The sequence below is a fragment of the Scylla paramamosain genome, chromosome 22, assembly GCF_035594125.1.
Source record: "Scylla paramamosain isolate STU-SP2022 chromosome 22, ASM3559412v1, whole genome shotgun sequence".
Taxonomy (NCBI): domain Eukaryota; kingdom Metazoa; phylum Arthropoda; class Malacostraca; order Decapoda; family Portunidae; genus Scylla; species Scylla paramamosain.
This window is the reverse complement of record NC_087172.1, coordinates 14,174,930-14,198,636: the sequence shown is the minus strand read 5'-3', so window position 1 is coordinate 14,198,636 and position 23,707 is coordinate 14,174,930. Positions and strand designations below refer to the sequence as shown.

General features: G+C 40.9%; 4 long non-coding RNA genes across 11 annotated transcripts; 2 read left to right on the top strand and 2 right to left on the bottom strand.

Annotated features, from left to right (window-relative positions):
- Nucleotides 1–216: 216 nt before the first annotated feature.
- LOC135111634 (uncharacterized) lies at nucleotides 217–9,046 on the bottom strand. Of its 4 annotated transcripts, none has more exons than XR_010273840.1 (7): nucleotides 8,572–9,046; nucleotides 5,997–6,082; nucleotides 4,850–4,973; nucleotides 3,175–4,371; nucleotides 1,824–1,929; nucleotides 1,178–1,337; nucleotides 217–569 (listed from the first exon to the last, which is right to left on the bottom strand). It is a non-coding gene; the product is annotated as an uncharacterized LOC135111634 (long non-coding RNA). The 4 variants fall into 4 exon arrangements; XR_010273843.1 differs by having other exon boundaries at nucleotides 8,688–9,046; XR_010273842.1 differs by lacking the exon at nucleotides 5,997–6,082 and having other exon boundaries at nucleotides 8,572–9,045.
- LOC135111643 (uncharacterized) lies at nucleotides 8,159–13,057 on the top strand. 2 transcript variants are annotated; one of them, XR_010273854.1, is made up of 6 exons: nucleotides 8,159–8,245; nucleotides 9,577–9,765; nucleotides 9,844–10,000; nucleotides 10,152–10,356; nucleotides 10,700–10,875; nucleotides 11,646–13,057. It is a non-coding gene; the product is annotated as an uncharacterized LOC135111643 (long non-coding RNA). The 2 variants fall into 2 exon arrangements; XR_010273853.1 differs by having other exon boundaries at nucleotides 8,159–8,396.
- Nucleotides 12,549–20,633, bottom strand: LOC135111629 (uncharacterized). 4 transcript variants are annotated; one of them, XR_010273823.1, is made up of 6 exons: nucleotides 20,009–20,633; nucleotides 16,316–17,516; nucleotides 15,541–15,745; nucleotides 14,260–14,365; nucleotides 13,458–13,617; nucleotides 12,549–12,901 (listed from the first exon to the last, which is right to left on the bottom strand). It is a non-coding gene; the product is annotated as an uncharacterized LOC135111629 (long non-coding RNA). The 4 variants fall into 4 exon arrangements; XR_010273824.1 differs by lacking the exon at nucleotides 20,009–20,633 and adding an exon at nucleotides 18,696–18,710; XR_010273825.1 differs by lacking the exons at nucleotides 15,541–15,745; nucleotides 20,009–20,633 and having other exon boundaries at nucleotides 16,316–16,334.
- LOC135111632 (uncharacterized) lies at nucleotides 19,574–23,498 on the top strand. Its single transcript, XR_010273838.1, has 6 exons — nucleotides 19,574–19,678; nucleotides 20,997–21,185; nucleotides 21,264–21,420; nucleotides 21,572–21,776; nucleotides 22,123–22,298; nucleotides 23,054–23,498. It is a non-coding gene; the product is annotated as an uncharacterized LOC135111632 (long non-coding RNA).
- Nucleotides 23,499–23,707: the final 209 nt, after the last annotated feature.

Sequence of the window (23,707 nt, the reverse complement as noted above, 5' to 3'; positions counted from 1 at the left end):
CACAGCTTGCAGCAACACTTCTGGCGCTGCATAGTGAACAGTGAAGCACGGTGTCTTCGTGCTGCCATCCTTTTCCTTGTCAGGCATCAAATGTGCAAACCCAAAATCCACAATCTTAATAACTGAATCTTCAGAAGAATCCTTGAACAAGAGATTCCGTGAAAAGATGTTTAGATTAGAATGGCCTCGGAGAAGGATAATATCTGAATGGAATAAATTCATACTTTTTATTATAAAGGCCATACAAATGATGGAGATCAATAATATTCCATGCAATAAATTCTTTAAAATAAGCAGATGGAAAATCAATGCAAAAAAACTTCCTTTTTTTACCTTTCCTTTCTTTTCTTTTCTGTCTATCCTCAACACCAACCCTTTTCACCCCTGTCTGGCTTTAGGTCTCCGTGAACACTGATGCTTTTCCTGTGCACGTAGTGAACTGCTGACACCAGGTTCCTCACGACGACCGAAGCCCGAGGCGAGCCTCTGTGAACCTCTCGTGTTTCCTGATCCTCTGGGGCAGCCAGCTCTCCACCTCCAAGGAGCTGCATCACAATGTAGGTGTGTGCCTGTGAAACCAACATGAATTAGATACAGGCATACAATGATTAAATGCAAGGAAAAGAAAATAATATGATCTTAAACTAATTGTTACTTAAACTGTTACTGATAAATCCTGTTGTTTTATATTGTAATTCTACACAGTAAAAATATAGATTTGAAAATATACTTTGTAAACCTCAGTAACTTCCACTACAGCCCATTAAACTAGAACCATGAAAACATCCTTGAAAACCCCAGTAACTTGCACTACAGCCTGTTAGACTAGAACCATGAAAACACCCTTGAAAACCCCAGTAACTTCCACTACACCCTGTTAAACAAAAACCATGAAAACACCCTTGAAAACCCCAGTAACTTCCACTACACCCTGTTAAACAAGAACCATGAAAAACACCCTTGAAAACCTCAGTAACTTCCACTACACCCTGTTAAACTCGAACCATGAAAACACCCTTGAAAACACACACACAGGCAACCCTTTCCCGGCCACACACACACACAAACCCTCTCCAACACACACACACACACACACACACACACACACACACACACACACACACACACACACACACACACACACACACACACACACACACCCCAGAACACACCATACCTAATTGGCAGTTGCTTTTTCAGTTCCAGTCTTAACACTTCGCATAAACCCTCTCTGTGTAATTGCCATGACCAGGCCCAGGAAGGAAAACTTGCGGTCCTGCGCCAACGAGTCGTAACTATGCTTGTGGTGGGTCGCGAAGATCAGCGTTAACTCCAGGCTGGAATACAGGAACAGGTAGAGGAAGTAAACTCGGCTAAGTTGTATTAATTTCATGCGTTCTACAGAGAGAGAGAAAGACAGATGTTTATGAATGAAGGGAGAGGAGGAGGAGGAGGAACGGGAGGTAGTGTGTGTGTGTGTGTGTGTGTGTGTGTGTGTGTGTGTGTGTGTGTGTGTGTGTGTGTGTGTGTGTGTGTGTGTGTGTGTGTGTGTGTGTGTGTGTGTGTGTGTGTGTGTGTGTGTGTGTGTGTGTGTGTGTGTATGAATGAAGGGAGAGGGGGAGGAGGAGGAACGGGAGGTGGTGTGTGTGTGTGTGTGTGTGTGTGTGTGTGTGTGTGTGTGTGTGTGTGTGTGTGTGTGTGTTTCAGGAGTAAACATAAGGGAATATTTGCTAGTACACACACACACACACACACACACACACACAATACTACAAACACGAACAAACACACAATACTGAACATACAAACACACACACACACACCTTCTCTGCCCAGGCCCTTGACACAGCTGACGGAGAACAGAGCCCTAGGATTGATCACCTCCCAAGCCTCGGTCAAACTGGCACCGATGTCCCTCCTCCTTCTGCCCTGCGGTGGAAGAACAAGACACAAATCTGACTCACACACGACGAGACAACAGCGAACGTAAACAAACAGTGTTGCCAACTCAGGGAAAGGGAGTTTTACTGTACAAGGGATAAAATACAAGTGAATCACCATGGAAACACCCTTTGAAAACCCACAGTAACTTCCACTACAGCCTTGATAACACTACTTACCCTAGATCACCCCCAAACACCCCTATATAACCCTGAAACACCACCAAGACACCATTAAACACCCCAAAACAAACTATTTACCTCAAAACACTTGCAAAACACTCCCAAAACAAAATTAAACACCCCAAAACACACTATTTACCTCAAAACACTTGCAAAACACTCTCAAAACACCATTAAACACCCCAAAACACACTATTTACCTCAAAAACTTGCAAAACACTCCCAAAACACCATTAAACACCCAAAAACAGACAATTTACCTCAAAACACTTGAAAAAACACCCCCAAAACACCTCCAAAACCCCAATAATACCCAAAAAAAGACAATTTACCTCAAAACACTTGAAAAAACACCTCCAAAACCCCAATAATACCCAAAAAAGACAATTTACCTCAAAACACTTGCAAAAACACCCCCAAAACATCTCCAAAACCCAAAAAATACCCAAAAAAGACAATTTACCTCAAAACACTTGCAAAAACACCCCCAAAACACCTCCAAAACCCCAATAATACCCAAAAAACAGACAAAAACAGACAAATATACCCAAAAACAGACAATTTACCTCAAAACACTTGAAAAAACACCCCAAAACACCTCCAAAACACCCCAAAATATCTCAAAACATTCCTAAACACACAAACAGGAGTGTAATGAATTAATAAGTGAAAGAAAGCAAGAGAATGTAAACAAACAGATGATAATGAAAAGAAAAGTGATTTAAATGAGATTGTTAAGATGTTTTGATGGTTTATGGTAAGGAAAATGAGAGAAAGGGTTTGTAATGAATAGAAAGGGTTTGTAATGATGACAGAAAGGAAGGAATAAGAGGGAAAAGTAAAGAAATGAGGAAAGGAAAGAGAAAATGATGCTTTACTCACAATGCACCTCTCTTTAACAACATTCAGAGACACAAGGAAATACAAACAAATTACAAAATAAGCAAAGAAAGAAAAAATGAAAGGAAAAAAAAATAAGCAAAAATTATACAAAAACAAAAAAAATATACATAATAAAAAAAATAAATGAGAGACACACACACACACACACCTCAGGCAGCGATTCCTGGAAGAAGACAGCAAAGAATATTATGTTAGCCACAGTGAGAGTGCGTGCGTAGACAGCCGAGGCCGCGAACCACCCAGTACTTCCCCAGCGGGAGAACGCAGCCCCCACAGTGTGCCCGACGGTGAAGCCTATGCTGAATGTCACGCCAATCAGTGCCTGTGGGTTGAGGGGAGGTTAGGAGAGGGTAGGCTGGTTAGGTTAGGTTAGGACACACCGACAACACACCACAATATAAATAAGAAATAAAATAATGCATAAGAAAATAAAAAGTTAAAAAAAAGTAAACTAACAATATATTTTAAACTACCACAACACCTTTAAACACCCTCAAAATACTCCAAAACACCCAGAAACACTCCAAAAACACACCAAAACACTCTCAAAATAACCCAAAACACACCAAAACATCCCAAAATACCCCAAAACACTCCAAAAACACACCAAAACACCTTCAAAATACCCCAAAACACCCCAAAACACTACAAACACATCCCAAAACACTCCAAAAACACACCAAAATACTCCAAAAATACTCCTAAACATCTCAAAACACATCAAAACATTCCAAAAACATCCCAAAACACTTTAAAACACACCAAAAATCCCAAAACACCTCCACAACACCACAAAACACTTCAAAACACCCCTTAACCACCCCAAAACACATCAAAACACTTCACAACACACCAAAAACACCCCAAAACACTCCAAAAACACCCCAAAACACCCCAAAAACACCTGAAGACTCCCTCAGAACACTGAAATAGAATAAAACACAAAATAACAATAATAAAGAAAACAAGCTGCAATATTGAACAGCAGGAACACAAACAAACACACACACACCCTGTAAACAAACAAACAAACAAAAAATAAATAAATAGATAATAGGATAAAAAAATTGAAAAAATAATAATAAAAACAAGCTAAAAATATATAAACCAATACAAAACACAACAAACCCACTTAATTACCAAACAAGACAGAATGGAACCTCGCAGCGAAACCGATGATATGCTGGTAATAAGTCACACAGGAGAGCTGAGAGGAATACAAGCCGCTGGTGTTGTGCTTGGAGTAACAGTCGAGGAGAGCAGGAGACACGGGCAGCACCACCTTCAAGCCGAGCAGGTCCAGGATCAGACTGCCGAATAACACCTTGCTTGTCCGTGCGTTCCTCTGTGGGTGATAGGTTAGGTTAGGTTACGTTAGGTTAAGTGAGGTTAGGTTATGTTAGGTTAAGTGAGGTTAGGTTAAGTGAGGTTAGGTTAAGTGAGGTTAGGTTAGGTTAGGTTAAGTTACGTTAGGTTAGGTTAAGTGAGGTTAAGTGAGGTTAGGTTAAGTTAGGTTAGGTTAAGTTAGCTTATGTTAGGTTAGGTTAGGTTAAGTGAGGTCTTTTTTATCTTTTATTTTTTCTCAGTATTTTTTTCTTATTGTACTTAGTTCCCTTTGACCAGTGTCCCTCCTATATATACAAAAAATAAAACAAAATAAATAAATAAATAAATAAAGTAAAACAAGAACATTTTTACGACTTTAAATCATTTTCCCGACACACTTGTGCATGGAGGCAGTGTTGCACGAGTGTTGAGTGACAAATATTGCATCTCAGCTTAGCAACACACACCAACACACACCAACACAACACCCTGCTCACCTTCTCCTTGATGTCCGCAGCCTGTACTGCCCCTCTGTCCCTGCCGTCCACCTCACCACCACTGCCGCCGCCACCGCCATCGCTGCCGCCAACTTGCTTGCCGGATCGGAGGGTTGCCGTTGCTCTGAAAGTTACATTAGGTTTGGTTAAGTGGGGCCGTGGGAAGAGGATGTAGGTTAGGTTAGGTTTGGTTAGGCTAGGTTATGTTAGGTTTGGCTAGGTTTCTTTAGGTTAGGTTAGGTGAGGTTAGGTTAGGTTAGGTAAGGCTTGGCTAGGTTAGGCTTGCTTAGGTAAGGTTTGGCTAGGTTAGGTTAGGTTAGGTTAGGTAAGGCTTGGCTAGGTTAGGCTTGCTTAGGTAAGGTTTGGCTAGGTTAGAATTGCTTAGGTTAGGTTAGGTAAAGTTTGGTTAGGCCAGCTTGGGATTAAGACACGAGATAGCCAGTCTTGGGGAGGAGGAAGCACCAGACAGAAGTTAGGGTAGGCTTCTTTGGGTTAGGCTTGGTTTGATTAGGGTCAGCTGAGGAGTGTGAAGCTCCACCACGTTTGGTTAAATTTGAGGTAATATTTTAGTCATTTTCTCTCTCACCACCAAAATTTTCCCACTGTGTAAACTTTGTTAATATTTTTTATCTGAAGGCTACAAAACACATCACTCGCTTTCCATCCCAGACCCCTAAACACCACCCCTTTCTTCCTTCCTTAGCATCAGCCAGCCAGCCTCTTTGGACTTAAATGAAGGAAACTTTTAAACACGTAGATATAATATAACATTTTCTTCTTCACACACACACACACACACACACACACACACACACTGCTTCCGTGACGTGGGAGAGTGAGGAAGAGCGAGAAAGAGTTTTATCACCAGCTGGAAGGAAATTACCGCTTTGTTTACATCTGACAAGAGAAAACGCGGCTGTCACTTCTGTCAACGGGTAACTAATACAAAGCTGAGAGAGAGAGAGAGAGAGAGAGAGAGAGAGAGAGAGAGAGAGAGAGAGAGAGAGAGAGAGAGAGAGAGAGAGAGAGAGAGAGAGAGAGAGAGAGAGAGAGAGAGAGAGAGAGATTGTCATATAACCATTTTATACTCAAGATAATAAAAGACAGCAAGCGTTTAATTATTAATTTTCCAACTTTCTTCGCTTGCCTAAACTTTCTTCCACACTGCTGGTGGTGATGGTGGTGGTGGTGGTGGTCTTCCTGCTTCCCTATTTCGTCCCTCTACATTTGTATCTTAAAAGAAAAAAAGATCGTATTACTGAATCAACACCAATGAACACTTAACCTTACCTAACCTAAAGTGTACCTCTGTTTTTACCCTCTACCCATCACTACAACCTCCAGTACCTTCCCCTGCTAGGACTCCAACACCACAACACCTCGTACAGACCCAGACATCCCACAAACGTGCATCTAGAAGCTTCATACATCACAACACACGCTATAACACCCCTGACACGCTTCTACTATCACAGTCCCCCCCTTAAACACTCCAGAACCTTTTATTTTACCTCCAGCACACCACTTCTACCCTCAAAGACCCAGTACTTATCTGCAACATGCCTATAACATAACCAAAACACCTCAAAAGCAACTCCAACCACACTAAAACACCTTAAAACACCTTAAACACTCCTAAACGCACAAAAAACACCCTAAACACATCGAAAGTGCACCAAAATATCCCCAAACACACTTAAAATACTCCAAAACTCACCCCATTGACTTTAAACGCATCGAAAACACACCGTACCTACCCAAAACACACTCAAACTCATCCATAACATTCTAAAACACACTTAAAACATCCCAAAACACTGAAAACGGCCCAAAACACACTTAAAACACCCCAAAACACCCAGACTGACCTAAAATACCCACAAACGCACCCAAAATTCCCCGGTATCCACACAAAACACACCCAAACTCGTCCATAACATCCTAAAATACACTTGAAACATCACAAAACATTGAAAACAGTCCAAAACACACTTAAAGCACTCCTAAACAAGCCTAAGACACCCCAAAACACACCAGGAACGCTAAATATTGACTCAAACATCACCAAATCCCTAAAACACACACTTCAACACCCTTTCAACACCTCCAGACACACTGCAACACTCCCTAAACACCTCCAGACACACTCCAACACCTCTTAAACACACCAAATACACTGGAAGCACTGTCAGGGAAGACAAATACTACCAAGACAGACAGGGCAGCAGGGAAAATTAAGCTAAATATTGTTTTCTTATAATTTTTCTGTTTTACCACCTCCTCTATTCCTTCTCCCTTCCTCTTCCTCCTCTATTTCTCTTATTTTCTTACTCATTCTACTCTTATCTACACGTCTGAGTTTAGAAACACGTGGAAACACCAGGAAAACACTGCAAAGTACGATAATTATTACCGAGGAGACGGCGGAGCCGATCAAGGTCCCTGGTCCATGATGGCGGCCGTGACGTCACGGCAATTTTACGTACCGTAACGGATTTCATTTCGAAATTGACCCCTCGAAAAAATGGAGCTAGGCTGGAATGCCTTATATATTCTGACTTGACAAATACTTAAAATAATATTCACAATATTAAAACAGCTCTAGCCTGAGTAGTATTTAAAAAATATCCAAATGAAATATGGAAAAAGTGTTGAAATATTCGGCACCATTTAAATCATTGAAAAGTCCACAACATTTGAATTTTTAGGAACGTAAAAATTTTTAAAAAATCTGAACTATCATCTTACACAATCAAAAGTGACCTGGAACAAGAAGTAAACAAATAAAACCGAAATTGTGTAAAAACCAAGTGTTGAACCTAAATACGATTAAAAACCACTGAAAAGTCCACCTATTTTGACTCAACAACAAGATAAAACACTTTAAAACATACAAACAATTTTTTCAAGCAATGAAAAGTTAGTTACAAGCTCAAATAGAGAGACAATAACACAAAAAGTGTTGTAATAACAACTTTTAACAGGACCATAAACCATTTTTAAAGTCCACTTATTTCTCTCAACAGGAACCAAAAAACAATTTAAAAATCATAAGCAATTTTTAGAAATACAAAAGACGTAGTTAGAACGTGAAATAAAAAATCAAGTTTGTCAAAATACTGCTAAAAAAACACCCCGCATTTTCGGCAAGCAACACAAAATTGAACACAACTCAACACAAGCCACGAAAATACTTCTAAAGCATATAATTATTTTTATAAACCATAAAAAACATGCTATACCAGCAGAATAAAGAAGTTAAGAAAAAAATAAAAAAATATTGGAACCCACAGGTTGAAGCAGGTTGGCAGAGGTAGCCAGGCATCATGGCGGCCCTTGTCAGTGGAGAGAACGGCCGCTATTTTGCCTGTTATTCTTCCATCGTAACTAAATGAGGCAATGGCAGATATATCTAGCTAGCGGATATGAAAGCCTAGTTATGTGGCTCCACTTAGTGACGTGTTAGGCTTACAATAAGTGAGAAATGAAGCAGATATTGGCGGACAAATGGGGAAGGCTGCCTCCACCTCAGCTGATAACATTAAGTGTATTTTTTTGACGTTTTTATAATTCCTGTCATGGTTAATTAGTAAGAGTTTTGTGGTGGAGGCTTGGAGCGCTTGTGGCACCGTGGAATGCTGGGTCACGTCAATATATTCCTAACCAGGTGCAAAAACATGAAATACGAGGCTCAACAATAAACAGTAAGGTTAACCACTGACCTGACAGCCCTGTGTTGTTGTTGTGGGTGACACGTAACAACACTATCACAGTTACCGCCTGTTACATCACACTGTGCAAATTAGCTGGCTGGACAAGTGGTGGGCGGGTTTCTTACCAATATTAGCCTTGGTGGCCCTGTAGGCACCTCCCTGTAGGCACCTCCAGGCAGGCACCAAGCTTGCACCAGCACACGCAGGCACCCACGGCCCTGTCACTGTCTTGTTCTGCCAAAATACATTAAATGAAGCCACAGTTTATGGCACCCTTTGAACACAGTGCCTTTCTGTGTTACGTCTGGTGCTGTGTTGTCCTCCCTTGGCCTGCTCTGCACAGTACGGACACAAACCTATCCACAACACACTTTTAGCTTTCAATAACAACCACCAACTTCTTTTATATTATACTAAACTAATGGAAAATTAAATATAAAGAATTATAAGCGTGTAAAAATAAATCTCAGGCCATTATAACTGTAATTGTCAAAGTATCTAGATGTTACTGATTGAAGCGCCAAATTCAAACTGGTCCTGGCGGGCCTTACACTGCAATGTCTCGTCCCTTGTGTGGCGTAATGTGAAATCATTGAAAAGCTTGTGTGAATTGAAGGCTTGGCTTAATACTGTGTTATATCTCAGCTTATCATTATTAAGTATTTACCATTTGACGTTAAAAAACAACAATACTTCACAGAGATATCCAAGTATAACAGAGGCTTCCATACTGTAGCTAATGATCAACAGAGAATTACCAGCCTTTATCTGTGTGTCAAGGAGAGCCCTTAGGGAAACGTTCGTGTGCGTGTGTGTGTGTGTGTGTGTGTGTGGTATGGAAAGATATAATTGCTTAAGTACAGCCTCTCTCTCTCTCTCTCTCTCTCTCTCTCTCTCTCTCTCTCTCTCTCTCTCTACGTATTTTGCCTGTCTGCCCTCGTGTGTGTGTGTGTGTGTGTGTGTGTGTGTGTGTATCTCATTTATTTATTTAAGTTATTTTTCTTCTTCACGCAGATAGTAATTGACGAACACAACACACCACGTGGAGAGAAGCAAGGTGTGGAGTACCCAAGCCTCTCACAGTCCATGCTAGTAGACTCACCCTGCATGTGGAGATCTCCCAAAATGCACGGAGGTTATTCCAGAGCTGCAGGACAGAGTACTTGAGGCCATTGGTGAACAGAAAGCTGAGGTTGAACAAAGGTAGAGTAAAGATTACACTGACATTTGGGACATTGACATTGTTTGTTACCAGTATTATATTGATTCCTTTTATTTCAGCCAAGAATTGATAGCTGCCCAAGGTGTAAGCAAGATTCACAATGATGAGGTCATTGTGACGTGTGCAATGTGTCCACTGGTCTTGGCCTTCCTGACCAAGGCAGCCACACAAAGGAAATTCCACGTTATTGTTGCCGAACGTGCCCCTAAATATGATGTAAGGTGTTTTATGCGTCTCTTTCACGTCATCGTGTCTGATGTGCACAATACATAACACAGGGACTGCCACATGTAGGGGTGATGGCTTCTTGCAGCTTCCTTTATTTTATTATGTTCTTATGTTCTCAATACATCTTTTACTTGTGCAGGGTCACCCAGTGGCAAAAGCTTTATGTACTGCTGGAATTGAGACAACATTAATTCAAGACTCTGCAGTGTTCCCCATCATGTCACGTGTCAACAAGGTCATCAAAGGTCATCGTTGGCACCGAGACGGTGGTGACCAACGGAGGCATTGAGACCTTTGTTGGTGCAGCCTCTCTTGCCTCACCACCAAAGTTTTATTCTGTTTCAGTAAGTTTTATTTGTTAGTCATTATCCTGATACCTCTTTCAGTGGGGCAGTATTTGAAACATATTTACTGTTGCAAATTGAACAGGGAAGGTATCACAAAAGTACATACCATTTTATTCTCACAGAAATTCTTGATTCCAGTTTTTGATACATTCCTTTTCCACATGTTTATTTCGTGTAGGTGGATATACATTCCTCGTGTTGAGTGTTGGATGGTCCTTTCTCAAACCTCAACCTGTTGTCTCATGTGGAGCTAGATACTATCAGATCAGTACCTATATAATATTGAAAATCATGGCATGAATTGTGCATTTTGCTTATTGTCACAAATCTTCATTTTCAGCTGTATGTGTGCACTCCCACATACAAATTTAGCTTGATGGGCTGTGAAGAAATAAGCCACCAAACCACCACTTCTATTATCCCAGAGGGAACAAAGTTTTGGCCGTCTGTAAATACTGCGCTGACTCAGCTAGATTACGTTCCTCCAGAAAATGTCACCAGTTTGATAACTAACAAGTGAGTTTGTGTTGTTCATATGACTGTGTGGTCCTTTCAAGGTGTGATGTTGGGGGTTCATTTAATTTTTTCATTTGCTTTCCTTGTTGGGCCTGGGCTGACCTCAGGAGACATCAGTATTTGTCAGCTTTATGCACAAACTGTTATTTAGCACTGTACTTCATCTCCCAGTAAAACTTCTGATCCTAAATGCATCAAATGAAAGGCCTTTATGTTTTACTTATGAGTGAGATAAACAACTTACTCAATTTATTATACAGTAAAATCCCTCTCATCCGGCATTCCAGTATCCGGCAGCTTCAAGTATCCGGCACATTTTTCCCCGAGCCTTAAAATCAATAAAAAATCAATGTGTACTCAGAAAATCAATTAAAATTCCCACGCGAGGCATACTCCGTCCCCTTGCCACCACAGCGCACTGCTTCGCGCCACCCGCAGCCCACTGCACTGTGTTTACTCAGTGACTCAGTCCCGCGTGTGCACTGTTTATCGCCTGACGCCTTCATCACGCCTAAAGTTGTAGAAAAAAGGAAGTGTGTTGTGCTTACACTTAAGCAGCTGATCAGATCAGCTGATCATTGTTGTGGTAAGATGCGTGAGTGTAGGGTGGTCATTGTGGACATAATTTCACTTCTATTCAAGTATCCGGCACGTCGGCGGTCCCGTTGATGCCGGATAAGAGGGATTTTACTGTACCCTGTTTATCTTGCACATCTACTCACTTAGCTTTAAATAATGGCTGCTGACCATTTAAATCTCTTTTATTTCAGTCGAGGTACTGCACCATCCTACGTGTACCGGCAGCTTAGCGAACTGTACCGTCCCACTTCTTGTGATCTCTAAGGTAACAGCTTTAATCCTTGCAAATAAGGAATAAGAGAAAAGAGACACACCTGCCATTTGTACTGTTATGCTGTAGTGTTCTGTCATTTTTTTCCTCTTTTATCCTAGAACCATTTTTGGTCATTCATGTTTCTAAAAATTATTATACAAAAATGTTGAGCTTAATATGTTTGGTGTAGTTTTTTGTAACATGTGTTATTGTTAATGTGTGTGGTTCCCCTCAGGAAGAATGTTGCAGTATTAGCAGTAATGTTACAGCCAATGGAAGTGTCTGTATTGTGCTTTGGTGGGAGGTTAATTTGATGTATTTTTAGAGTTGTGCAGGATATTATAGCAAGCCCTCAAAATAAAGAAAATAACTATAGAAAACACTCCTTGTATTGAAAACACCACTGCAGAGAAATCTCTAATGAAACAGGAAACCCTACATTCAGTACTGTGTGGTTGTTGCAGTAACACTGAGCTAAATGCCTTTTGGATGGTTGTACACTAAAAATAATGTAAAAATGCCTATAAACAACTGTCCCTGCATTAAAAACCTTTCATCATAAAATTACACACAAGATACTCAACCAGTGCATGAATGTTCAAGCGGTACCATTTGCTCCCTTCTGCACAGCTTGCAGCAACACTTCTGGCGCTGCATAGTGAACAGTGAAGCACGGTGTCTTCGTGCTGCCATCCTTTTCCTTGTCAGGCATCAAATGTGCAAACCCAAAATCCACAATCTTAATAACTGAATCTTCAGAAGAATCCTTGAACAAGAGATTCCGTGAAAAGATGTTTAGATTAGAATGGCCTCGGAGAAGGATAATATCTGAATGGAATAAATTCATACTTTTTATTATAAAGGCCATACAAATGATGGAGATCAATAATATTCCATGCAATAAATTCTTTAAAATAAGCAGATGGAAAATCAATGCAAAAAAACTTCCTTTTTTTACCTTTCCTTTCTTTTCTTTTCTGTCTATCCTCAACACCAACCCTTTTCACCCCTGTCTGGCTTTAGGTCTCCGTGAACACTGATGCTTTTCCTGTGCACGTAGTGAACTGCTGACACCAGGTTCCTCACGACGACCGAAGCCCGAGGCGAGCCTCTGTGAACCTCTCGTGTTTCCTGATCCTCTGAGGCAGCCAGCTCTCCACCTCCAAGGAGCTGCATCACAATGTAGGTGTGTGCCTGTGAAACCAACATGAATTAGATACAGGCATACAATGATTAAATGCAAGGAAAAGAAAATAATATGATCTTAAACTAATTGTTACTTAAACTGTTACTGATAAATCCTGTTGTTTTATATTGTAATTCTACACAGTAAAAATATAGATTTGAAAATATACTTTGTAAACCTCAGTAACTTCCACTACAGCCCATTAAACTAGAACCATGAAAACATCCTTGAAAACCCCAGTAACTTGCACTACAGCCTGTTAGACTAGAACCATGAAAACACCCTTGAAAACCCCAGTAACTTCCACTACACCCTGTTAAACAAAAACCATGAAAACACCCTTGAAAACCCCAGTAACTTCCACTACACCCTGTTAAACAAGAACCATGAAAAACACCCTTGAAAACCTCAGTAACTTCCACTACACCCTGTTAAACTCGAACCATGAAAACACCCTTGAAAACACACACACAGGCAACCCTTTCCCGGCCACACACACACACAAACCCTCTCCAACACACACACACACACACACACACACACACACCCCAGAACACACCATACCTAATTGGCAGGTGCTTTTTCAGTTCCAGTCTTAACACTTCGCATAAACCCTCTCTGTGTAATTGCCATGACCAGGCCCAGGAAGGAAAACTTGCGGTCCTGCGCCAACGAGTCGTAACTATGCTTGTGGTGGGTCGCGAAGATCAGCGTTAACTCCAGGCTGGAATACAGGAACAGGTAGAGGAAGTAAACTCGGCTAAGTTGTATTAATTTCATGCGTTCTACAGAGAGAGAGAAAGACAGATGTTTATGAATAAAGGGAGAGGAGGAGGAGGAGGAACGGGAGGTAGTGTGTGTGTGTGTGTGTGTGTGTGTGTGTGTGTGTGTGTGTGTGTGTGTGTGTGTGTGTGTGTGTGTGTGTGTGTGTGTGTGTGTGTGTGTGTGTGTGTGTGTGTGTGTGTGTGTATGAATGAAGGGAGAGGGGGAGGAGGAGGAACAGGAGGTGGTGTGTGTGTGTGTGTGTGTGTGTGTGTGTGTGTGTGTGTGTGTGTGTGTGTGTGTGTGTGTGTGTGTGTGTGTGTGTGTGTGTGTGTGTGTGTGTATGAATGAAGGGAGAGGAGGAGGAGGAGGAACGGGAGGTGGTGTGTGTGTGTGTGTGTGTGTGTGTGTGTGTGTGTGTGTGTGTGTGTGTGTGTGTGTGTGTGTGTGTGTGTGTGTGTGTGTGTGTGTGTGTGTGTTTCAGGAGTAAACATAAGGGAATATTTGCTAGTACACACACACACACACACACACACACACACACACAATACTACAAACACGAACAAACACACAATACTGAACATACAAACACACACACACACACCTTCTCTGCCCAGGCCCTTGACACAGCTGATGGAGAACAGAGCCCTAGGATTGATCACCTCCCAAGCCTCGGTCAAACTGGCACCGATGTCCCTCCTCCTTCTGCCCTGCGGTGGAAGAACAAGACACAAATCTGACTCACACACGACGAGACAACAGCGAACGTAAACAAACAGTGTTGCCAACTCAGGGAAAGGGAGTTTTACTGTACAAGGGATAAAATACAAGTGAATCACCATGGAAACACCCTTTGAAAACCCACAGTAACTTCCACTACAGCCTTGATAACACTACTTACCCTAGATCACCCCCAAACACCCCTATATAACCCTGAAACACCACCAAGACACCATTAAACACCCCAAAACAAACTATTTACCTCAAAACACTTGCAAAACACTCCCAAAACAAAATTAAACACCCCAAAACACACTATTTACCTCAAAACACTTGCAAAATCAGTGCCTGTGGGTTGAGGGGAGGTTAGGAGAGGGTAGGCTGGTTAAGTTAGGTTAGGACACACCGACAACACACCACAATATAAATAAGAAATAAAATAATGCATAAGAAAATAAAGTTAAAAAAAAGTAAACTAACAATATATTTTAAACTACAACAACACCTTTAAACATCCTCAAAATACTCCAAAACACCCAGAAACACTCCAAAAACACACCAAAACACTCTCAAAATAACCCAAAACACACCAAAACATCCCAAAATACCCCAAAACACTCCAAAAACACACCAAAACACCTTCAAAATACCCCAAAACACCCCAAAACACTACAAACACATCCCAAAACACTCCAAAAACACACCAAAATACTCCAAAAATACTCCTAAACATCTCAAAACACATCAAAACATTCCAAAAACATCCCAAAACACTTTAAAACACACCAAAAATCCCAAAACACCTCCACAACACCACAAACCACTTCAAAACACCCCTTAACCACCCCAAAACACATCAAAACACTTCACAACACACCAAAAACACCCCAAAACACTCCAAAAACACCCCAAAACACCCCAAAAACACCTGAAGACTCCCTCAGAACACTGAAATAGAATAAAACACAAAATAACAATAATAAAGAAAACAAGCTGCAATATTGAACAGCAGGAACACAAACAAACACACACACACCCTGTAAACAAACAAACAAACAAAAAATAAATAAATAGATAATAGGATAAAAAAATTGAAAAAAATAACAATAAAAACAAGCTAAAAATATATAAACCAATACAAAACACAACAAACCCACTCAATTACCAAACAAGACAGAAAGGAACCTCGCAGCGAAACCGATGATATGCTGGTAATAAGTCACACAGGAGAGCTGAGAGGAATACAAGCCGCTGGTGTTGTGCTTGGAGTAACAGTCGAGGAGAGCAGGAGACACGGGCAGCACCACCTTCAAGCCGAGCAGGTCCAGGATCAGACTGCCGAATAACACCTTGCTTGTCCGTGCGTTCCTCTGTGGGTGTTAGGTTAGGTTAGGTTACGTTAGGTTAAGTGAGGTTAGGTTATGTTAGGTTAAGTGAGGTTAGGTTAAGTGAGGTTAGATTAGGTTAGGTTAAGTTACGTTAGGTTAGGTTAAGTGAGGTTAAGTGAGGTTAGGTTAAGTTAGGTTAGGTTAAGTTAAGTTAGGTTAGGTTAGGTTAAAAGAGGTTAGGTTAAAAGAGGTTAGGTTAAGTTAGGTTAGGTTAGGTTAAGTTAAGTTAGGTTAAGTTATGTTAGGTTAAAAGAGGTTAGGCTAAGTTATGTTAAGTTAGCTTATGTTAGGTTAGGTTAGGTTAAGTGAGGTCTTTTTTATCTTTTATTTTTTTCTTATTGTACTTAGTTCCCTTTGACCAGTGTCCCTCCTATATATACAAAAAATAAAACAAAATCAATCAATAAATAAATAAAGTAAAACAAGAACATTTTTATGACTTTAAATCATTTTCCCGACACACTTGTGCATGGAGGCAGTGTTGCACGAGTGTTGAGTGACAAATATTGCATCTCAGCTTAGCAACACACACCAACACAACACCCTGCTCACCTTCTCCTTGATGTCCGCAGCCTGTACTGCCCCTCTGTCCCTGCCGTCCACCTCACCACCACTGCCGCCGCCACCGCCATCGCTGCCGCCAACTTGCTTGCCGGATCGGAGGGTTGCCGTTGCTCTGAAAGTTACATTAGGTTTGGTTAAGTGGGGCCGTGGGAAGAGGATGTAGGTTAGGTTAGGTTTGGTTAGGCTAGGTTATGTTAGGTTTGGCTAGGTTTCTTTAGGTTAGGTTAGGTGAGGTTAGGTTAGGTTAGGTTAGGTAAGGCTTGGCTAGGTTAGGCTTGCTTAGGTAAGGTTTGGCTAGGTTAGGTTAGGTTAGGTAAGGCTTGGCTAGGTTAGGCTTGCTTAGGTAAGGTTTGGCTAGGTTAGAATTGCTTAGGTTAGGTTAGGTAAAGTTTGGTTAGGCCAGCTTGGGATTAAGACACGAGATAGCCAGTCTTGGGGAGGAGGAAGCACCAGACAGAAGTTAGGGTAGGCTTCTTTGGGATAGGCTTGGTTTGATTAGGGTCAGCTGAGGAGTGTGAAGCTCCACCACGTTTGGTTAAATTTGAGGTAATATTTTAGTCATTTTCTCTCTCACCACCAAAATTTTCCCACTGTGTAAATTTTGTTAATATTTTTTATCTGAAGGCTACAAAACACATCACTCGCTTTCCATCCCAGACCCCTAAACACCACCCCTTTCTTCCTTCCTTAGCATCAGCCAGCCAGCCTCTTTGGACTTAAATGAAGGAAACTTTTAAACACGTAGATATAATATAACATTTTCTTCTTCACACACACACACACACACACTGCTTCCGTGACGTGGGAGAGTGAGGAAGAGCGAGAAAGAGTTTTATCACCAGCTGGAAGGAAACTACCGCTTTGTTTACATCTGACAAGAGAAAACGCGGCTGTCACTTCTGTCAACGGGTAACTAATACAAAGCTGAGAGAGAGAGAGAGAGAGAGAGAGAGAGAGAGAGAGAGAGAGAGAGAGAGAGAGAGAGAGAGAGAGAGAGAGAGAGAGAGAGAGAGAGAGAGAGAGAGAGATTGTCATATAACCATTTTATACTCAAGATAATAAAAGACAGCAAGCGTTTAATTATTAATTTTCCAACTTTCTTCGCTTGCCTAAACTTTCTTCCACACTGCTGGTGGTGATGGTGGTGGTGGTCTTCCTGCTTCCCTATTTCGTCCCTCTACATTTGTATCTTAAAAGAAAAAAAGATCGTATTACTGAATCAACACCAATGAACGCTTAACCTTACCTAACCTAAAGTGTACCTCTGTTTTTACCCTCTACCCATCACTACAACCTCCAGTACCTTCCCCTGCTAGGACTCCAACACCACAACACCTCGTACAGACCCAGACATCCCACACACGTGCATCTAGAAGCTTCATACATCACAACACACGCTATAACACCCCTGACACGCTTCTACTATCACAGTCCCCCCTTAAACACTCCAGAACCTTTTATTTTACCTCCAGCACACCACTTCTACCCTCAAAGACCCAGTACTTATCTGCAACATGCCTATAACATAACCAAAACACCTCAAAAGCAACTCCAACCACACTAAAACACCTTAAAACACCTTAAACACTCCTAAACGCACAAAAAACACCCTAAACACATCGAAAGTGCACCAAAATATCCCTAAACACACTTAAAATACTCCAAAACTCACCCAATTGACTTTAAACGCATCGAAAACACACCGTACCTACCCAAAACACACTCAAACTCATCCATAACATTCTAAAACACACTTAAAACATCCCAAAACACTGAAAACGGCCCAAAACACACTTAAAACACCCCAAAACACCCAGACTGACCTAAAATACCCACAAACGCACCCAAAATTCCCTGGTATCCACACAAAACACACCCAAACTCGTCCATAACATCCTAAAATACACTTGAAACATCACAAAACATTGAAAACAGTCCCAAACACACTTAAAGCACTCCTAAACAAGCCTAAGACACCCCAAAACACACCAGGAACGCTAAATATTGACTCAAACATCACCAAATCCCTAAAACACACACTTCAACACCCTTTCAACACCTCCAGACACACTGCAACACTCCCTAAACACCTCCAGACACACTCCAACACCTCTTAAACACACCAAATACACTGGAAGCACTGTCAGGGAAGACAAATACTACCAAGACAGACAGGGCAGCAGGGAAAATTAAGCTAAATATTGTTTTCTTATCATTTTTCTGTTTTACCACCTCCTCTATTCCTTCTCCCTTCCTCTTCCTCCTCTATTTCTCTTATTTTCTTACTCATTCTACTCTTATCTACACGTCTGAGTTTAGAAACACGTGGAAACACCAGGAAAACACTGCAAATTACGATAATTATTACCGAGGAGACAGCGGAGCCGATCAAGGTCCCTGGTCCATGATGGCGGCCGTGACGTCACGGCAATTTTACGTACCGTAACGGATTCCATTTCGAAATTGACCCCTCGAAAAAATGGAGCTAGGCTGGAATGCCTTATATATTCTGACTTGACAAATACTTAAAATAATATTCACAATATTAAAACAGCTCTAGCCTGAGTAGTATTTAAAAAATATCCAAATGAAATATGGAAAAAGTGTTGAAATATTCGGCACCATTTAAATCATTGAAAAGTCCACAACATTTGAATTTTTAGGAACGTAAAAATTTTTAAAAAATCTGAACTATCATCTTACACAATCAAAAGTGACCTGGAACAAGAAGTAAACAAATAAAACCGAAATTGTGTAAAAACCAAGTGTTGAACCTAAATACGATTAAAAACCACTGAAAAGTCCACCTATTTTCACTCAACAACAAGATAAAACACTTTAAAACATACAAACAATTTTTTCAAGCAATGAAAAGTTAGTTACAAGCTCAAATAGAGAGACAATAACACAAAAAGTGTTGTAATAACAACTTTTAACAGGACCATAAACCATTTTTAAAGTCCACTTATTTCTCTCAACAGGAACCAAAAAACAATTTAAAAATCATAAGCAATTTTTAGAAATACAAAAGACGTAGTTAGAACGTAAAATAAAAAATCAAGTTTGTCAAAATACTGCTAAAAAAACACCCAGCATTTTCGGCAAGCAACACAAAATTCAACACAACTCAACACAAGCCACGAAAATACTTCTAAAGCAAATAATTATTTTTATAAACCATAAAAAACATGCTATACCAGCAGAATAAAGAAGTTAAGAAAAAAATAAAAAAATATTGGAACCCACAGGTTGAAGCAGGTTGGCAGAGGTAGCCAGGCATCATGGCGGCCCTTGTCAGTGGAGAGAACGGCCGCTATTTTGCCTGTTATTCTTCCATCGTAACTAAATGAGGCAATGGCAGATATATCTAGCTAGCGGATATGAAAGCCTAGTTATGTGGCTCCACTTAGTGACGTGTTAGGCTTACAATAAGTGAGAAATGAAGCAGATATTGGCGGACAAATGGGGAAGGCTGCCTCCACCTCAGCTGATAACATTAGATAAGTGTATTTTTTTGACGTTTTTATAATTCCTGTCATGGTTAATTAGTAAGAGTTTTGTGGTGGAGGCTTGGAGCGCTTGTGGCACCGTGGAATGCTGGGTCACGTCAATATATTCCTAACCAGGTGCAAAAACATGAAATACGAGGCTCAACAATAAACAGTAAGGTTAACCACTGACCTGACAGCCCTGTGTTGTTGTTGTTGTGGGTGACACGTAACAACACTATCACAGTTACCGCCTGTTACATCACACTGTGCAAATTAGCTGGCTGGACAAGTGGTGGGCCGGTTTCTTACCAATATTATCCCTTGTGGCACTGCAGGCACCTCCCGGCAGGCACCAAGCTTGCACCAGCACACGCAGGCACCCACCACGGCCCCTGTCACTGTCTTGTTCTGCGAAAATACGTTAAATAAAGCACCAGTTTATGGCACCCTTTTAACCTAGTGCCTTGTGTCTGACGTCTGGTTGTGTCGTCCGTCCCAGCCTGCTCCGCACAGTACGCAGGCAAACCTATCCACAACACACTTAGCTTTCAATAACAAGCACCAACTTCTTTTATATTATACTAAACTAATAGAAAATTAAATATAAAGAATTATAAGCGTGTAAAAATAAATCTCAGGCCATTATAACTGTAATTGTCAAAGTATCTAGATGTTACTGATTGAAGCGCCAAATTCAAACTGGTCCTGGCGGGACTTACACTGCAATGTCTCGTCCCTTGTGTGGCGTAATGTGAAATCATTGAAAAGCTTGTGTGAATTGAAGGCTTGGCTTAATACTGTGTTATATCTCAGCTTATCATTATTAAGTATTTACCATTTCACGTTAAAAAACAACAATACTTCACAGAGATATCCAAGTATAACAGAGGCTTCCATACTGTAGCTAATGATCAACAGAGAATTACCAGCCTTTCTCTGTGTGTCAGAGAGAGCCCTTAGGGAAACGTTCGTGTGCGTGTGTGTGTGTGTGGTATGGAAAGATATAATTGCTTAAGTACAGCCTCTCTCTCTCTCTCTCTCTCTCTCTCTCTCTCTCTCTCTCTCTCTCTCTCTCTCTCTCTCTCTCTCTCTCTCTCTCTCTATGTATTTTGCCTGTCTGCCCTCGTGTGTGTGTGTATCTCATTTATTTATTTAAGTTATTTTTCTTCTTCACGCAGATAGTAATTGACGAACACAACACACCACGTGGAGAGAAGCAAGGTGTGGAGTACCCAAGCCTCTCACAGTCCATGCTAGTAGACTCACCCTGCATGTGGAGATCTCCCAAAATGCACGGAGGTTATTCCAGAGCTGCAGGACAGAGTACTTGAGACCATTGGTGAACAGAAAGCTGAGGTTGAACAAAGGTAGAGTAAAGATTACACTGACATTTGGGACATTGACATTGTTTGTTACCAGTATTATATTGATTCCTTTTATTTCAGCCAAGAATTGATAGCTGCCCAAGGTGTAAGCAAGATTCACAATGATGAGGTCATTGTGACGTGTGCAATGTGTCCACTGGTCTTGGCCTTCCTGACCAAGGCAGCCACACAAAGGAAATTCCACGTTATTGTTGCCGAACGTGCCCCTAAATATGATGTAAGGTGTTTTATGCGTCTCTTTCACGTCATCGTGTCTGATGTGCACAATACATAACACAGGGACTGCCACATGTAGGGGTGATGGCTTCTTGCAGCTTCCTTTATTTTATTATGTTCTTATGTTCTCAATACATCTTTTACTTGTGCAGGGTCACCCAGTGGCAAAAGCTTTATGTACTGCTGGAATTGAGACAACATTAATTCAAGACTCTGCAGTGTTCCCCATCATGTCACGTGTCAACAAGGTCATCAAAGGTCATCGTTGGCACCGAGACGGTGGTGACCAACGGGGGCATTGAGACCTTTGTTGGTGCAGCCTCTCTTGCCTCACCACCAAAGTTTTATTCTGTTCCAGTAAGTTTTATTTGTTAGTCATTATCCTGATACCTCTTTCAGTGGGGCAGTATTTGAAACATATTTACTGTTGCAAATTGAACAGGGAAGGTATCACAAAAGTACATACCATTTTATTCTCACAGAAATTCTTGATTCCAGTTTTTGATACATTCCTTTTCCACATGTTTATTTCGTGTAGGTGGATATACATTCCTCGTGTTGAGTGTTGGATGGTCCTTTCTCAAACCTCAACCTGTTGTTGTCTCATGTGGAGCTAGATACTATCAGATCAGTACCTATATAATATTGAAAATCATGGCATGAATTGTGCATTTTGCTTATTGTCACAAATCTTCATTTTCAGCTGTATGTGTGCACTCCCACATACAAATTTAGCTTGATGGGCTGTGAAGAAATAAGCCACCAAACCACCACTTCTATTATCCCAGAGGGAACAAAGTTTTGGCCGTCTGTAAATACTGCGCTGACTCAGCTAGATTACGTTCCTCCAGAAAATGTCACCAGTTTGATAACTAACAAGTGAGTTTGTGTTGTTCATATGACTGTGTGGTCCTTTCAAGGTGTGATGTTGGGGGTTCATTTAATTTTTTCATTTGCTTTCCTTGTTGGGCCTGGGCTGACCTCAGGAGACATCAGTATTTGTCAGCTTTATGCACAAACTGTTATTTAGCACTGTACTTCATCTCCCAGTAAAACTTCTGATCCTAAATGCATCAAATGAAAGGCCTTTATGTTTTACTTATGAGTGAGATAAACAACTTACTCAATTTATTATACAGTAAAATCCCTCTCATCCGGCAGCTTCAAGTATCCGGCACATTTTTCCCCGAGCCTTAAAATCAATAAAAAATCAATGTGTACTCAGAAAATCAATTAAAATTCCCACGCGAGGCATACTCCGTCCCCTTGTCACCACAGCGCACTGCTTCGCGCCACCCGCAGCCCACTGCACTGTGTTTACTCAGTGACTCAGTCCCGCGTGTGCACTGTTTATCGCCCGACGCCTTCATCACGCCTAAAGTTGTAGAAAAAAGGAAGTGTGTTGTGCTTACACTTAAGCAGCTGATCAGATCAGCTGATCATTGTTGTGGTAAGATGCGTGAGTGTAGGGTGGTCGTTGTGGACATAATTTCACTTCTATTCAAGTATCCGGCACGTCGGCGGTCCCGTTGATGCCGGATAAGAGGGATTTTACTGTACCCTGTTTATCTTGCACATCTACTCACTTAGCTTTAAATAATGGCTGCTGACCATTTAAATCTCTTTTATTTCAGTCGAGGTACTGCACCATCCTACGTGTACCGGCAGCTTAGCGAACTGTACCGTCCCACTTCTTGTGTAACAAGAAGGTAACAGCTTTAATCCTTGCAAATAAGGAATAAGAGAAAAGAGACACACCTGCCATTTGTACTGTTATGCTGTAGTGTTCTGTCATTTTTTTCCTCTTTTATCCTAGAACCATTTTTGGTCATTCATGTTTCTAAAAATTATTATACAAAAATGTTGAGCTTAATATGTTTGGTGTAGTTTTTTGTAACATGTGTTATTGTTAATGTGTGTGGTTCCCCTCAGGAAGAATGTTGCAGTATTAGCAGTAATGTTACAGCCAATGGAAGTGTCTGTATTGTGGTTTGGTGGGAGGTTAATTTGATGTATTTTTAGAGTTGTGCAGGATATTATAGCAAGCCCTCAAAATAAAGAAAATAACTATAGAAAACACTCCTTGTATTGAAAACACCACTGCAGAGAAATCTCTAATGAAACAGGAAACCCTACATTCAGTACTGTGTGGTTGTTGCAGTAACACTGAGCTAAATGCCTTTTGGATGGTTGTACACTAAAAATAATGTAAAAATGCCTATAAACAACTGTCCGTCCCTGCATTAAAAACCTTTCATCATAAAATTACACACAAGATACTCAACCAG